Raw genomic sequence first — 15,741 nt, 5'->3', positions numbered from 1 at the left:
TAGCAAGACTAAGCTGTGCTTTGAAGGATCCAAAGCCCCATAGCAGATGGACAAAGTTCCGTGAGTTCTTGCCAGGAGACCCTGAAAACTAAAAGCAAAATTTGTGTTGGTCCTCAATGTCATCCCACTCCTTCCCTAAAAACAAACAGAAAGAGGCAGTGGTAAAGGGCGTATTGCTATCCTCTGGATTAACCCAGTACATATATTGGAAAGCTATGTTCAAAACCAGGAGTGAACCCAGCACGTGCTCATCCTTGAGAGGCTAGGGCAGGTCCAGGTAGGCTATGAGGGGACTTTCCTCTCCATTCTTGAAGCTTAAGAACATAAAAGTACAGTAAACACCATCACTGCTTCTGTGGGACTCAGGCGTCCCCTTAGTTGGATGCCCCTGGTTCAGGACTTCAAGACGTTGTGATCGTCTAAAAGCTTAGCTGAGGCCAAGGATGTTCTGGCAGGCTGTCAGAAGGCTGAGAAAGGGGCTCACTGTGTAGCCCTGGCTGGCTTGGGACTCTTTATAAAGACCAGGCTGGCTTCCTACGTGTTACAGCGTTTTGGGTCTTCACCTCCCAAGTGCTGAGATTCCCGCCGTCCACCACCAGTCTCTGCTATGAGGCTCTGTCCACATGGCTAATTCACATGGCTGTTGGCAGGCAACCTAAGTTTCCTCTCTTCCTCATTGCTTGGGTGTCTGACTTCCCCTAGAACAAGTGATCCAAGAAGGCAAGGCAGAAGCCACAGTGTTTCTCATGCCCTAGTCTCAGAAGAAACACTTTTTTTTTTGACGAGACCTGGCTACTCATAGCCAGCTCATTGGTAAACGAGTTTTATCACAGCCCTGGAGGGTTTGACATGCAGTGAGGAACCTGTTCCTCTAAATCAGTGGCTCTCAACCTTCCTGTTGCTGCGACCCTTTAACACAGTTCCTCACACTGTGGTGACTGCCCCCCCCACCATAGTTATTTTCATTGCTACTTCATAACTGTAGTCTTGCTACTGCTGTGAGTCATGATGTAAATATCTGTGTTTCCCTACCTCCGTTTCATAAGTGGCCCCTGTGAAAGAGTCAGCTCGGCCTCCAAAGGGGTAGCGACCCACAGATTGAGAGCTGCTGCTCTAAGTGGCATCTTTTTTTTTTTTTCTCCTGCTCCTTCCTGGAAAGCAGACAAACAGCCTCCCTTCAGTCTCTTTGATGAGGGCAGAAGTCCCATCCATAAAGGTGGACCTACTGTCTCCTTCCAACAGCCCCTTCGGGTACTCGAGACCAAGAGGACAGGAAGTATGAAGTATCAGGGAGCGTGGTGGGAGCTGGGTACCACAGCAGAGCCTTCAAAGCGGTGCTGTCCGTAGTTTTCCCAATTAGCTTTTTTTTTTTTTTTTTTTTTTTTTTTTTTTTTTTTTTGGTTTTTCAAGACAGGGTTTCTCTGTGTAGCCTTGGTTGTCCTGGACTCACTTTGTAGACCAGGCTGCCCTAGAACTCACAGCGATCCGCCTGCCTCTGCCTCCCGAGTGCTGGGATTAAAGGCGTACGCCACCACACCTGGCTTTCCAATTAGCTTTTATCGTCACAAACTCTTCCCTATGATACGCATATGGCCCAGTGTGTATAACCTCGTTAGTTTACCAACCTCCTCAATAAAAATACGCATATACATGTGTACCCACAAAGGAATAAGCGAACAGAGGTTAAATCGGACCACACAATTTTTGTTTTGGGGGTTTTTTTTTGTTTTCTGCTTCTTTGTTTTGTTTTGTTTTTGAAACATGGTTTCTCTGTGTAGCCTTGGCTGTCCTGCCTTATGTCCGCTTACTTTGTAAGGGGACTATTGTAAAGAATGCTGAAAGTGAACACAGTGCCTTGAGCTCGCTATGCTAAAAATGCAGATGGATGTGTGTGACTTTCCACAGTGTCACAATGTATTGAATAATGATAAAGGCACAAGGACCAGCGGTTTCGGTGGCGATGCAGCCTGTCATATAATGGTAGCCTGGCTAAAGTGGTATTGCAACTCCTATTCCCATTTTAGTTACTGAGACTAGCTCTCCTGTCTCGTAGCACAGAGTAAGTATATGTTTATCCATATGCATACATGCAGATTACAGAATGAATGCAAGTTAAAGAGGCTACAGCTGAGTTCAGAAGGCTGAGGAAGTGGGCTGAGGAAGAACCTGGGCTGATAAGATAAAGAGCCAGACTAGTCCCAGGAGGGAGCTGCTGCGAGCCTCAGGGATGGGAGCAAAGCTGCAAAGTTCAGCCTCGAGGTACTAGTCGGGAGCAGGAAATTACAAGTCAGGTCCGAAAGGGCAAACAGATGGACTGGCAAGCAGTCCACTAGACAGCAGAGAACTGAACTGAGCCAAAGCTCCAGGAGCAGGGGAAGCCTGTCTTCTTCCTCCCTCCCCTCCCCACACACTCACACCAGGTGTCAGATGATGGTTTATTGTGGGGCCATGCCTCTGAAGTGTTAGCTATCATTCCTTCCCCCCCCCCCATATTTCTCAAAACAGGGTTTCTCTGTGTAACAGCCCTGGCCTGGACTCACTTTATAGACCAGGCTAGCCTCAAACTCACAGAGCTCTGCCTGCCTCTGCCTCCGAGTGCTGGGTTTAAAGGTGTGTGCCACCATGCTCTGCTGTCTGACAAGTTCTTGACTCTGGTTTCCTAGTAGTGTTTTAATATGACCATGGGACCCTACAGTCTAGGGTTATTCCAATCAGTTTATAGACTCCAAGGAAGACGTCATGGACGGGTGGTAGTGACAGATGGTGTAGTTTCTGGGTCCATACAAGGGCTTCAGTCATCCTACTTTTCAAATGCAGCTGGACAGGGTGGGGCACACCTTTAATCCCAGCATGGCAGAGGCTGAGGCAGGTGGAGCTCTGTGAGTTTGAGACCAGTTAGGGCTAAACATATCGAGACCCTGTCTCAAAAAAAATCCCCCACCAAAACAACAAAAAGCAGTCTTTTAGGGTAACTCATGGCCTGAAAAGCTGGTGTTTTATACAATATGGAGTGGCTGAGGGTAGGACGTAGCCTCACCTTAGCAGATGGTAGGACTACCATGAGAGCCCTGGGAGACATATCTTGATGGCACACTTTAAGAGTGATTTACACAAACCAAGGTCTAGAAAGAAAAGTGCAACCAGAACCATGTGCCTCTAAACCCTTATTTCAGAGAAGCCATTATTCAGTGTAGGGCCATTTCACTGGGGACAGAGACAGTTCCTGGAGCTCATTGTCAGTCTTTAAGCAAGCTTAGTCTAGCTGTCCCCTATGCTGGGGACAGAAATTCAACCAGTGGATGAAAGATAGACACTCCAAGTTCTTCCTTAATGTGGTTGCTCCAACACTCCAAAACTCCAAAAGGAGGTGGGAATTTGCCAGTGAGAAAGATGCTAAATGCACCCAGCAGGGCCTTCCTGGCAAACGCCAGACAGCCAGGGCAGACGGGCACACTCTGTGGCCACAGCCCTGAGCCCTTGCAACGTCAGTCCCTGCAGAATACCAAAGTGCTGTCAGTACCATTTAATCTACACCAGGAATCCAGTCTGCCCAGTTTAGATGTTACCAAGACTGGCCTCATTTCCCGTGGATAATGTTCTAGTTTCACTTTTTTTGGAAAAAAAAATTTTTTTTTTCTGTGATAAAATATTTGGACATCCCATAAGGAGTATTTACTAGGTTTACAATGTCAGGGAAGTCAAGGCAGAAACGTGAAGGGGTTTAGTCACATCCAGAGTCAAGAGCAGAGAATGAACACAGGCCTGCTGGTCAGCACTCCGTGTGTTCTCCACCCTTACAAAAGCGGAGATCCCAGCCTAGGGAAAGGCACCCCCCATGGTGGGCTGGGGCTTCCCACAACATTGAACTTCATCCAAGGCGATCCGACTCTCAACAGATGCTACCGCAGGCCAACAGGAGAGGGGCAGCCCCTTGCTGAGAATCATGACTCAGGTGACTCTGGATTGTGTCAAGTTTGATGATTATAATTAACCACCACAGAGAATTAACAGAACTTAAAACTGCACGTTGAAACCACTTTAAATTCCCTTTAAAATGTGGACGGTTGTCCATCCACCTCCTCAGCGGACGGCCAGGCATTGAACTCAAGCTGTTCAAATGGAGGCCCACCAAGCTTCTCTATACAACGGTACACCCTAGGATTCTATATTAACCTGTATCCCTTATACGGGAGAGCACTTCCTATAGTGTTGAAAGGTAGACTTAAGGAAGAAAGGTGCCTAAAGAAACTTAAGGGCGCCACAGCTAGCTGGTGAAAGCTGGCCTGAGCTTTAGTTGTTCTTATCCATTAATCTCTATTACCTCGCCTCTACTTGACCTCTCCATAAGTTAAAAAAACAACCCCAAAAGGTATATGTATAGGTATGGGGGTAGTATACAAAAACTAAAGAGGAACAGAGATGGATGGAAAGACAGAGAAACTAAAAGTGGGGGGCGGGGGAATAGAGACAGAGAGGCTCAGGTAAAATTAAGACACACAGCACTCAGCAGAAGTAGATGAATCTCTCTTGAGTTTCAGGCCAGTCTGGGCTACACAGTGAGAGACCCTTCTCCAAAAAACAAAACACAAACAAATAAACAAAACCAGGTAATAGGCTAGTCTGTTGTATATTTATAATACATCTCAAAATCATCTCAACAGTAGAGACAATTTAATGGAACAGGAAATAGGAACATTGCCTCTTACCTTAAAGGAATAAACCTGGCTATAGACAATGATTAAATGAGTTAGAATTTTGGTGTTTGTTTGCTTGTTTCCCCCAATACAAAGGTGCATCTTTAAAACACCTTGGGTTGGGCTGGAGAGATGGCTCAGAGGCTGAGAGCATTCCAAAGGTCCTGAGTTCAATTCCCAGCAACCATATCCTGGCTCACAACCATCTATAAAAAGAGATCTGGTGCCCTCTTCTGGCAAGTAAGTGTACATGTAGGCAAAACACTATAACTAACTAAAGAAATCTAAAAAACAAAACGAAACACCATCTTGGGTCTGGAGAGATGGCTCAGTGCAATAAGAGCACTGGCTGCTTTTCCAGAGGACCCAGGTTCAATTACCATCATCTACATGGTGAATCCAGTTCCAGCAGGATCCAGCGACATTTGGCCTCTGTGGGCACCAGACACACATATGGCAAACAGGCATACTTACAGGCAAAGCACCTCTACACAATATTTTAAAGGTTATAAAGCGCCTTTCTTCTTCTTTCCTCCAACAGGCATCCTTGAGTGTAGTTGAGAGGTTTCCTAGACACATGAGATGTTCAAATTAATGGAGACCTTAGCTAGTGCCTGGTACTTAGATAGCCCTTAGATAGCATCCTTTGTTTAATGGACAGTCCGTGTTAATCCAGGGAATTCCCACGCAGCGTCACACACAATTACAAGGGACTTTCCCAGACATCAGGAAGCTACTAGCATCTCAGGGTAATCAACCTTGTGCTGTTTTCCAGGGGTGCATCTCTAAGTTTAGGTAAGTTGGACTTCAGCTTTTAAAGATCTCTTCGTATTGAAAGAACCATAGGATTTTATAGCGAAGCCTTCAGGATCATATGAAAATCTCCTTCCTCCAGAAGGTCTTCTCACCCCACCCTATGGCAGGAGGATTAACAGTGTCTCTTCCAGGAAGGCTTTGCCTAAGGCTCCTCAATCAGATTATCTTTTTATAGTCGGAGAACACAGACTTAATTGAAATTTGAAGAAACGTTATTAGAATGTTATGAAGTTATTTGTATTCTGTTTCTGATATGGGGCCTAATGGAACTCAGATAAGCCAAAAGAAGTTAAAAGATTTTTCATAAAGACGGAGACTGAGTCATGTGACTGATCACCTTTGGGATGGAAGACTGCCAGAGCTTTCTCAAAAACAGCTTTCTGTGGCAGTCTTCCATCTGGGGAAGGGGCACTCACTAGAGCTATCATTTTCTTGGTTTTCATTTTGAATAGCCTTAAATTCCTTTATTATTCCCTGTCATTTTACACTCAGCAGGACAGGAAAAACAACAGATCATTTAAATCCTACTTCCTTCAGATGTATATTCATTTCTTTCCAAGATAGTTTTACCAACTAAGATATTTGTGATTAAATTACCCTCTACTTTTTATAAGTCAGGCAACTGTTGACAAAAAGTCCTTTCCAGAAATGCTTTCAAAAAATCCTGGAAAAAAAAATGTTCCCAAGATGGATATCATTTTGGCTCACAAATTACCCAGCAAAGAGAGCCAAGCCCAAGAAGAACGAGGGAATAAGGTAGGAACCGGTCTAAATCAACAGTTTTAAAAGGGACGTTGCAAATTACTCACGAAGGCAAACAAAATGAGAATAAGGAAGCAGAGAAATATTTAATAAGAAAAACTCAGGCCAGCAAGATGGCTCATTGGATCAAGGTGCTCGCCTCCAAGCCAAACGGCCATGCCTGCGAGCCACGCGGTGGGAGAAGAGAACCGACTCCTACACGCTGTCTTCTGACCACATCTGTGTGGCAGAGCACGTGAGGCCACGTCTCCACTGCAAACTGTTAGTAACCAATCAATCTATCAGTTAATGGGGAAAAAAAATTAAAGAAGGAAGTAAGTGCTAAGATCATGATTCCGAGGGGCCTGGGCTTGAAGCGGTGCCTCTATTCTTCCTTCTTTCTCTCCGAAATCATTCCCCAAATATTAGAACAAGAAGAAGACTGTTCCTCCAGCCTCAGTGAAAATAGGAGTATTTAACTCTAATAAGATGTAAAGCAGATGAAATACTGGTAAATCTATGTGCCTGGGTTTGGGAGTTGAAAGAATGAAAAATGCAGCTCAAAAAAAAAAAAAAAATAGTAGAGAAGAATTCAACACACACACACACACACAGAGGAGGGGGGGGAGAGATGTATTTCTCATTTTATAATGAGGTTATAAAAATATCCCCCAACTACATTCAAATACTTCTAAGCTACTGAATAGCTTGGCCTAATTAGCTTATTATTAAACATGCCTAAGACACTAATATTAAACTGTAGTGGGCAAAATAATTCAACACAAAGCCTATTTTATAGTAAAGCATTGAATGTGTCATAATTTATTGAATTACCCACCTCCAGAAAATAACAAGAACATAGTACACTGTGGAGGATTAGTTATCCCCAGCTTGATGGCATGGCTCACTAGAGGCTATGGCGCTACGGTTAGGTACTGTGTGTGTGGGGGATCAAAATTCAATATTTATATGCTGCCTTTACTCGCACTGTAAAACTGAGAAATCATGAAATTGTACATTTGCCGCGTGCTCGAGTTTCCTTGAGTGATAAATACAAAGTACTCTCCTCTACTTACTCAGAGCACTTTCGTGAAGATTGAAATGTTCCTTAGTTAAATGGGTAAGCCCAGAGAAGTCAGTTAGCTTGTCTAGAAGAGGTGTGGAAATACGCCCTGAGTTCCGCCGGAAGCAGGGGGCCCTGAGTTCCGCCGGAAGCAGGGGGCCCTGAGTTCCGCCGGAAGCAGGGGGCCCTGAGTTCCGCGGAAGCAAGGGGCCCTTGGAGCATGGTAAGGGAGGAGATGAAACAGGGAAACGCTGAAGTGCCGGTTGAAGAGAAGCAGGTGCTCAGGCCAGAGTCAGTCCCCCTGAGTCAGGCGACGCCCTCCTCGGTCCTCCAAATGACATAAGTTTGACCTCACTCAGATCTCAGAACCTACGTGAAGCCGGACACAGTAGGGCTAGCACAGGTCTGTACCCTTCAGCGCTTCTCCAGGAGAGATGGCAGGCAGAGGCAGGAGAAACCCCCCGGAAGCTCCAGAGCGAGCAAGCTGACATAAAGCAGGAGCAACAAGAATGACGGAAGGCAAGTCTCTCTCTCTCTCTCTCTCTCTCTCTCTCTCTCTCTCTCTCTCTCTCTCTCTCTCTCTCTCTCTCACACACACACACACACACACACACACACACAGACACAGTAAAACAAAACCTATAGCTGTTTAAGAAGCGCATGTACATACCAGTAAAATCCATCCAGTTACCATATTCCTCCCATACCCATTAAAACAGATTTCGTTTCTTTCTTCCTTTTCCCGTTTTGAGACACTGTGCCCAGGCTGGCCTTGAACTTGCAACCCTCCTGTGCCAACCTTCCAAGTTCTGGAATTACAGATGAAACACTGCCATATTAAGCTTCGAGTGGAATTTTACTAGCTTGGTAAATTCCTTTGAAGGCCACTACATTTCGAGGCGTTCACGTGGATTGGGATAAAGAGGCAATTTGAAAAACTGTCTAGACCAGATATGCTAACAGGACTCTGGCCTGCACCCTTTCTCCAGCCAGGCTGGGAAGGGAAACCTTCCTTTCTCCTGCAGTTGGCCTTGGAGTATCAGGGCTTACACTCTGACTGCCAGCTTTCCTAGTTTATGCCTTCACTTCTAACTCAAGACCACAGAAAGCTAAATATGCCTCCCCACATCCCACTTCCGGCCACCTCCCCTCCAGCTTTGTCATGGCAACACCACCAACTGGAGCATACCTGCAATTCTCTCTGCTTTCCTTGCCCTCTTTTGTGTTTTAAAGGCTTCCCAGTCCCCACCCAGCTTTAGTCTCCATAAGTGATAGTGACTGTGCTCCTGGCTAGCACAGGCTCTGCGTAATAACAGCCTTCATTTGTTCTCATTCAGGTGGCCACTGCTTGTTTCAATAATGGTATTAAGAACTTCCTTAAAAGGGCAATCATGAAAATTAAAACAGGAGAAAAAAAAACTGCTTAGCCAGCTGCTTCAAGGAACGCCTCATTTATCCGGTCCTTTCTTTAGCTGATGCAGATTATGTATCTGTTATAAGCCAGACACTGGGGTAAATTACACATCTGTAGGGCAGAATAGTCTAAGAAGGAAACCTGGCAGTTCGAATCTTGACTCTGTGTATTAATGGTCCTATCACATGCAAAGGATTGGCTTCAAACATCTTTAAAGTTCCCTTGCTTGCACGTGAATGAAGAGACATCCTCAGTATGACTGTGTTGTGCCCAAAGGGAGTACTAATAACAGGGCTTGGGGTGATCGTGAGCAGTGAAACACACTACCTGCTCTTCCAGAGGACCCAGGCTTGGTCCCTGGCACCTACAAGGAGGCCATCTTCCGGCCTTCCTGAGTAGCAGGTATGAGTGTGATGCACAGACACACATGCAGACAAAACACCCATACACATGAGATAATTAAAAAAAACAAAACAAAACAGGATTACTACTAATATCTTTCTTAAATGCCAGTTTATTTTTAAAAGCAGAGACTTGATATCCTTGAACGTTTGTGACACTATTTTTAGAGCTGTAATAAAAAAAATTGTACATAGAATCACTTGTCTGGGACAATTCACTCTCTTCCTCACCCCTCTCTGTTTTTCTGTCTTACATTCAATTTACTGACTTGCAGCACAAAGTTTCATTAATAAAGTTGGCAAACAAAGCTTCTGGAACTCTCACCCCAGGGAATGATATTCTGGGTGAGTTTTTACTAAAGATGACATTTTCATTAGCACTGCTAATGAACTGTGCTTATTTCTTTGGAGAGTTATGATTTATTAAAAGAATTAAGTGTCTGGAAAAAAATACCAGAATAATTACATCTATTCATTTTGAGTGTGATCACAGTGTTTGCAATAGAAAAATTAGCGTCTATTCCCTGTGGTCGTGGCGGCTTTTAAACACCGCATAATTCTAGAGACTGCCGATGGGAAAGACTGCACCATTGCTCATTAGGTGGATAATGTCATTATAATAGCTTTACTCGGAGACATAAACCAGTTAAATGAAGCACCCGGAACAAAAAGGCAGAAGTTTGTTTGGTGAATCATTCTTGTTCTGTGGTGACTCTCTGTGGAGCCAGAATGCAGCTTGGGCCTTAATTTGACGAATCTGCCAAGGAAGTGCTGCTGCGGGAGGAAAGAGTTCCTATAATTGGTCTCTAGGCTTCGTGATCTCTGCTCACAAAGTTGTCTGTTCACACAGCTCCACCAGCTGATTGTGTACAAGCCAGGAGAGAATAAAAAGTCACACATCACAAGCATTCAGGAAGGCCTCCCCGGGTCTGTATTTTTGACTCTCTTCTTGCCATTGGGACCTTATACTGGGAACTTGAGGGTGACTGGTGCTGTTCTGATCCAAAGTGCTGGGAAGTTCAGATCAGGTCAAGGTCAAGCCCAGGCCAGGCTGACTCCCAGGTTAGCCTTATTCACATCTTGTTTAGCTGGGGCTCACTTAAGGAACATCGCTGGATTTGCTAGAAGTTGGTAAATCAGCTCTCCAAAGCAGAACCAACTGACACAGTAAGAGAAACTGTTCTGTCGGTGGGCTCCATCCCCGAGCATGGAATCTCAGGGAATCTCGCGGAATCCCTTATCCATTTAGTCACGGTGAGAAGCCTGTGTAGCAGAGGGCAAGAGTGACTCCCACTGAGAGGAAGGCCTTGTTCTAGAACTTATCGTTTTGCAAGGAGGTGGCTGCTTTAAAATTCTTCACTTTGGGGGGCTGATGTGATGGTTCAGCAGTTAAGGTGCTTGAAGCCAAGTCTAAAAGCCTGAGTTCAGTCCCTGGGACGGGGACACACACACACACACACACACACACACACACACACACACACACACACACACACACCTTAACTCCTGCAAATAATTGTCCTCTGAGCTCCGCACTCAGGCCTGTGACACATGACAACTCCCACAATAAATAAACGTAAAGGTTAAAAAAGAAATGCTTGATTCTAGCCTTGTGGATTGCTTGCTGGAGAAGTGACCAGACCAGTGTTCTGCATTACAGCGATGCCAAAGACTTGGCAGTCCATGCTAGTGCTGGCAGCAGACGTGAGCTGAGGACTGCCTCCTGGCAGAGCCCTGAGCAGGAGGTGGTTGGGATGGTGTCGATGGGGGTGGTGCCTTTGGTGGTTCTAGAAGAAGCCTGCGTCTCTGGTAGCTCTGCATGAAGCTGGCTCTCCATGAACACGGTTGCTCGCCTACAAGCAAGGACACAAGAGCGTTAGGAACAAGGAAGCCCTAACTCTGCAGTCGGCTCAGTCCAGGCAGTATTTAACCTCAGCTATTCACAGACGAAAGTGGAGAGGAAGAGGAAGGACCCGGCTCCTCTCAGCCGTAGGAAGCCAATAGAAACAATAGTTTAGATGACTGTGATATTTGACAAGAAAGCAAACCTGAGGCTGCTGTTAGAAGGACAAATTGGTCTAAAGAAGAAAGGTGGATCAAGGGCCAAGTGAAAGCTGGGTGTGGTGGCACATGCCTTTAATCCCAAGCACTTGGGAGGCAGAGGCAGGCGGATCGTTGTGAGTTCAAGGCCAGCCTGGTCTACAAGTGAGTCCAGGACAGCCAAGGCTACACAGAGAAATCCTGTCTCAAAAAACAAAACAAAACAAACAAACAAAAAAGAAAACCCAAACCAAACCAACCAAACAAATAAAACAACAACAAAAAAACAAAAACAAAACCCCAAGGGCCAAGGGAAGTTGACCGTTATGCCGCAGTGAGTAGTAGCAGAGGCAGAAGTGTTAGTTCCAGGACAGTGCTGTCGATAGACTAATAGCACCCTGATATCTTCCCGTCCCCACCCCCCACACACATACACATACAAAGCCACACACACATGAAGTGGGAGTTAGGGTTTCTTTTAAAATTCGGTTATAGAATGTAAACGTGTTTTTGTTTTAAACCCAGGTGTAGGATACGGGGCTGCTTCAGATTGTCCACTGCAGCAGACTACTTGCCTCTTGAGGGCTCGGAGAGGGGCGTGGTCTTTGCCAGCTGCTGATAGTTTAATTCTGAGGAGTCTGAGAGGGTATACATGCCAGAACCCAGAGAGAGTCGGGGGGCTCTGCGGAAGAAGGCTGCTGCCGCTCCTGGGTGCTGCTGTTGTAGTTTGTTGAGAAGTCAGGGATACCCTGAAATGAAGGTTAGACTTGCCCCAAGGCACCCAGCACCCCTAGACAGCAGGAAGTAGTTAAAAGAGAATTGTGCCCCTTCTTCCTACTTATCTTTCACCCCATCTGGTGTTGGGGTGCTGGAAGGGATTGGGGTAGAGAAGGGAGGTAGAGGTATAAAAACCCCAATAAAATAGATTTTTTAAATACATGCCTATCGACACATATGCAAATTAAAAAGGAGGAAAGCAAGATGAGAACAAGAAGGCTTTAAAAGGACTGGGGCAACCGCTCAGTACTTGCTGCTTTTGCGAAGGACGAGGGTTCGGTACCCAGAACCCACAGGACAAATCACAACCGTCCAGGACTCCCGGTCCAGGAGCTCCTATACTCCTTCTGACATCTGCAGGCAGGCACTAGATATGCACATGGTGTCCAGGTACACAGTTAGGCGAAACACTCATAAACATAAAAATAAATAGACTTGAAGGAGAGCTAGTTCTGGGTGGGAAGAAGGAAAGGGGCAGCAAGGTCCAGGAAATCCAGGAGCTGGCAAGCCACAGAGAAGGGGCTTCCGAAGCCACAGAGAAGGGGCTGCTGACCTAACGATATAGATTTAAGGCTCGAAATGGTCTGGTCGTTTTCTTCTCCTGCCACTGGGTTGCTCTGGAGAGCTTAGCGCATCTGTTCTGGGGAGTTAGCACGGAGAGTTCTCGGTTTTCTGGGATGTGGAGCCTGAAAGCACAGTGGCCATCACTCTGAAGCTGTGCTCAGGGTCTCCCCAGAGTCTCTGCTGAAGCGATGTGCCATAGCTAAGCAGAGGCTGGAAGTCAGCCTTCACGCCTCCCTCCCTTCTGTCTCATTGGGTTTTCTTTGGACATTTCTTTGTCACCCTTGCTTCTCTCCCTTTCGCTGCTGCCCTCTCAGCGTCTTCAGAATGACCCTCACTTCACAAGCTGTCTCTGAGCCAGCCCCCTTCATGAGAAACACTGAAGTTCTCAGCATACTTTGTTCTCAGAGTACTTATAATCTTGACAACAGGCTATTTGCGGAGTGAGCCATCAAACAAGTGTTAGATGCCAGAAAGACAGCCTCGTTGAGCAGGAGACTGAGAAGGATGGATGGCACAGGGCGGAGCAGAGGAGGGGCCGAAGGACTTCCTGAGCCTGCAGCTGCCCCTGGCCATGCCTGTTGTCTCTGCACTGCTCAGTAGACTCACACTAGAAATAGCTCTGAGGACTCATAAAGAAAAATTGGGCAGAGCTTTCAAAACATTCCTTAAAAATTACCCATTTGATAGAGTGAACCCAAGCATCATTTTTCATTTAATAACATGGGGGGGGGCTACCTTATATGCCCAATGAAAAAATATTGAAAAACAGAAACACACTCCAGGAAGGGGAAAAAAATTAACCCAAATCACACAACCTAAAGATAACTGCCAACCAAGTAACATTTGTTGAAGATATTTCTAGTATTTTCCATGCATATACATTTTTTCATATAAAAAATAGTAGCATACGTGTTATTTTATAGGCTCTTTTTCTTTCTTAGGTAATTTACATTTACTTTTTATTTTTGAAAAGGCTGAACTCATGACAGGATATTTCTGTTCAGCTATGACATGCATGTTTAATAACCATCTCAAATGGGGGGGGACATCTATACATAACACTACCACTGTAATATTTAATGTTTAAAGAGTATAAGCTGAGGACATGACTGCTCCAAGGTATGATTGAGGGAAAGGTTTGTTTGTTTGCTTGCTTGCTTGGTTGTTGTTGTTGTTGTTTTTTTTTTTTTTTGACACAGGGTTTCTCTGTGTAGCCCTGGCTGTCCTGGAACTTGCCTTGCAGACCAGGCTGGCCACAAATTCAGAACCCAAGAGTTCTACCTACCCTCTGCCTCCTGAGTGCTGGGATTACAGGCCTGAGGCACCACCACCTGGCTGGGGAAAGCTTTTTATTGTAGATATGAAAGAGAAAGAGTACAGCCAGAGGCATCTGGAAGAGTCCAGAGCAGAGAGAGAGAAAGGAGTAAGTTGAACATGGCTAACAGACTGAACCTGGGCGTGGGGGTGGCAGTGGGGGCGGGAGATGGGGTAGGGCAGGGAGGGGTGGGAGGCGGGCGGAGATAGAGAGGATGACAAAGAAAGTACCGGCAAAGGAGGCCGAGAGAGCGCCAAGAGCAGATGAAAGAGAGCCAATAGCTGAAATCGTAGCGGTATAGGGGAATGAGAAGGCTGCTGGAGAGAAGCCCACGAGCTGGAGAAGTTTAGGGTGGGGGCGGGGCGTGAAGAGCTGTGGAGAGCCACGGTGCTTGTACTGAGGAAGCCTGGAGCATGCGCTTTGGTACACTAAAAGGCACCACAGGTAACCGTTTGTCCAGAGTTTGTTTGTTAGTTTTCTGGACCTGACATCACTCACGCACTGCCAACGCGTTCCAAAGAGTCACAGCAACCTGTGGGTAACAGGGCCAGCAGCAATGATGTAAGGATCCTATACAGTCCAGGCGTGGTGGTGGCGCACGCCTTTAATCCCAGCTCTTGGGAGGCAGAGGCAGGCGGATCGCTGTGAGTTCCGTCTACAAAGCTAGTCCAGGACAGCTAAGCCTACACAGAGAAACCCTGTCTCGAAAAACAAAAACAAAAACAAAGAAACAAAAGCAAAAAAACCAAACCAAACCAAAACAAAACAAAACCCAAAAATAAAATAAATAAATTGTAAGAAAATAATTTGTTACCAAAATTCCTATTCAGAAGTGAAAAGGGTCACCAGGCAAAGCAAGTGAAATGAGCGTGATGGTTCTTTTGTCGACTCGATTGGATTAAGAAACACCTAAGATGCCCTTTGTGGTGGTGCACGCCTCTACCGCCAGCGCTCTGGAAGCAGAGGCAGGAGCCGGTTTCTGTGAGTTCCAGAACAGCCAGGGCTACATAATGACACTTAGTCTCCAAGGAAAAGAAAGACCCCAGTCGATTAGGAAGGCACAGCTTTGCATGAGCCTGAGTGTGGAGCTTTCTAGAGAGAATTCTTTGGCAGGGAGGGGATCTGCCGTGGATGTGGACGGAACCATGCCACGAACGAGGGTCCGAGGGTGACAGCTGCTTTGTGTTTGGAGCTTGCCTCTTTTCATTAAGGCAAGTGCTTCAAGTGGTCTTCCCCAGCACACGGGAAACGTTCTCTCAGGCTTGTACGCCATTTTCACCTTAGAATACACTTCACTTACACACCCTTTAATTACTGGTTTCCCTGGCTTGCCCAAGAAAAAAGGGAAGCCTAGAGAAGTAACTTGCCCAAGGTCACAAAGCTGATAGGCAGGTATGGCAGATTCCAAGTTCACTGCGTGGCAGGCCACTTATGACTCATGTACTAGTTCTTGAGATATTATCATGATGAATAAGCGTGGTGTGGACTTTTCCAAGGCTTAAAAGCCTTTTTTTTTTTTTTTTTTTTTTTTTTTTTTTTTTTTTTAAGGCAAAGTCTCTGGACTCCTGACCCTCCTGTCTCAACCTATGGAAAGATGAAATTATTACAGGCATGTGTCAATACGCGGTTCATGGCACACACTCCCCACCCCCACCAAACTGGAAAGACATGGTTATGTTTGGGAGAAGATGTGGGCAATACACAATGTATAAGTTATAAATCATGCTCCCCTTTGGCCCTAGAACTGTGGTGTGGTGCCTGCCGCTGTGCTGGTACACCGGGACTGTCTTAACATGGTGGGCTCTGGGGACTGCCTTCTAGATTTGAATCTTGGCTCGGCAGTGCTATGAGCGGGCTGACTGCCACATTTTTCCACCTCTTCACCAACTAAACGGAGAACAATAGCTTCCTGTTCA

This window comes from Acomys russatus, chromosome 8, assembly GCF_903995435.1.
Source record: "Acomys russatus chromosome 8, mAcoRus1.1, whole genome shotgun sequence".
Lineage (NCBI taxonomy): Eukaryota > Metazoa > Chordata > Mammalia > Rodentia > Muridae > Acomys > Acomys russatus.
The sequence above is the reverse complement of the archived record's forward strand: the minus strand, read 5'-3'. Positions refer to the sequence as shown.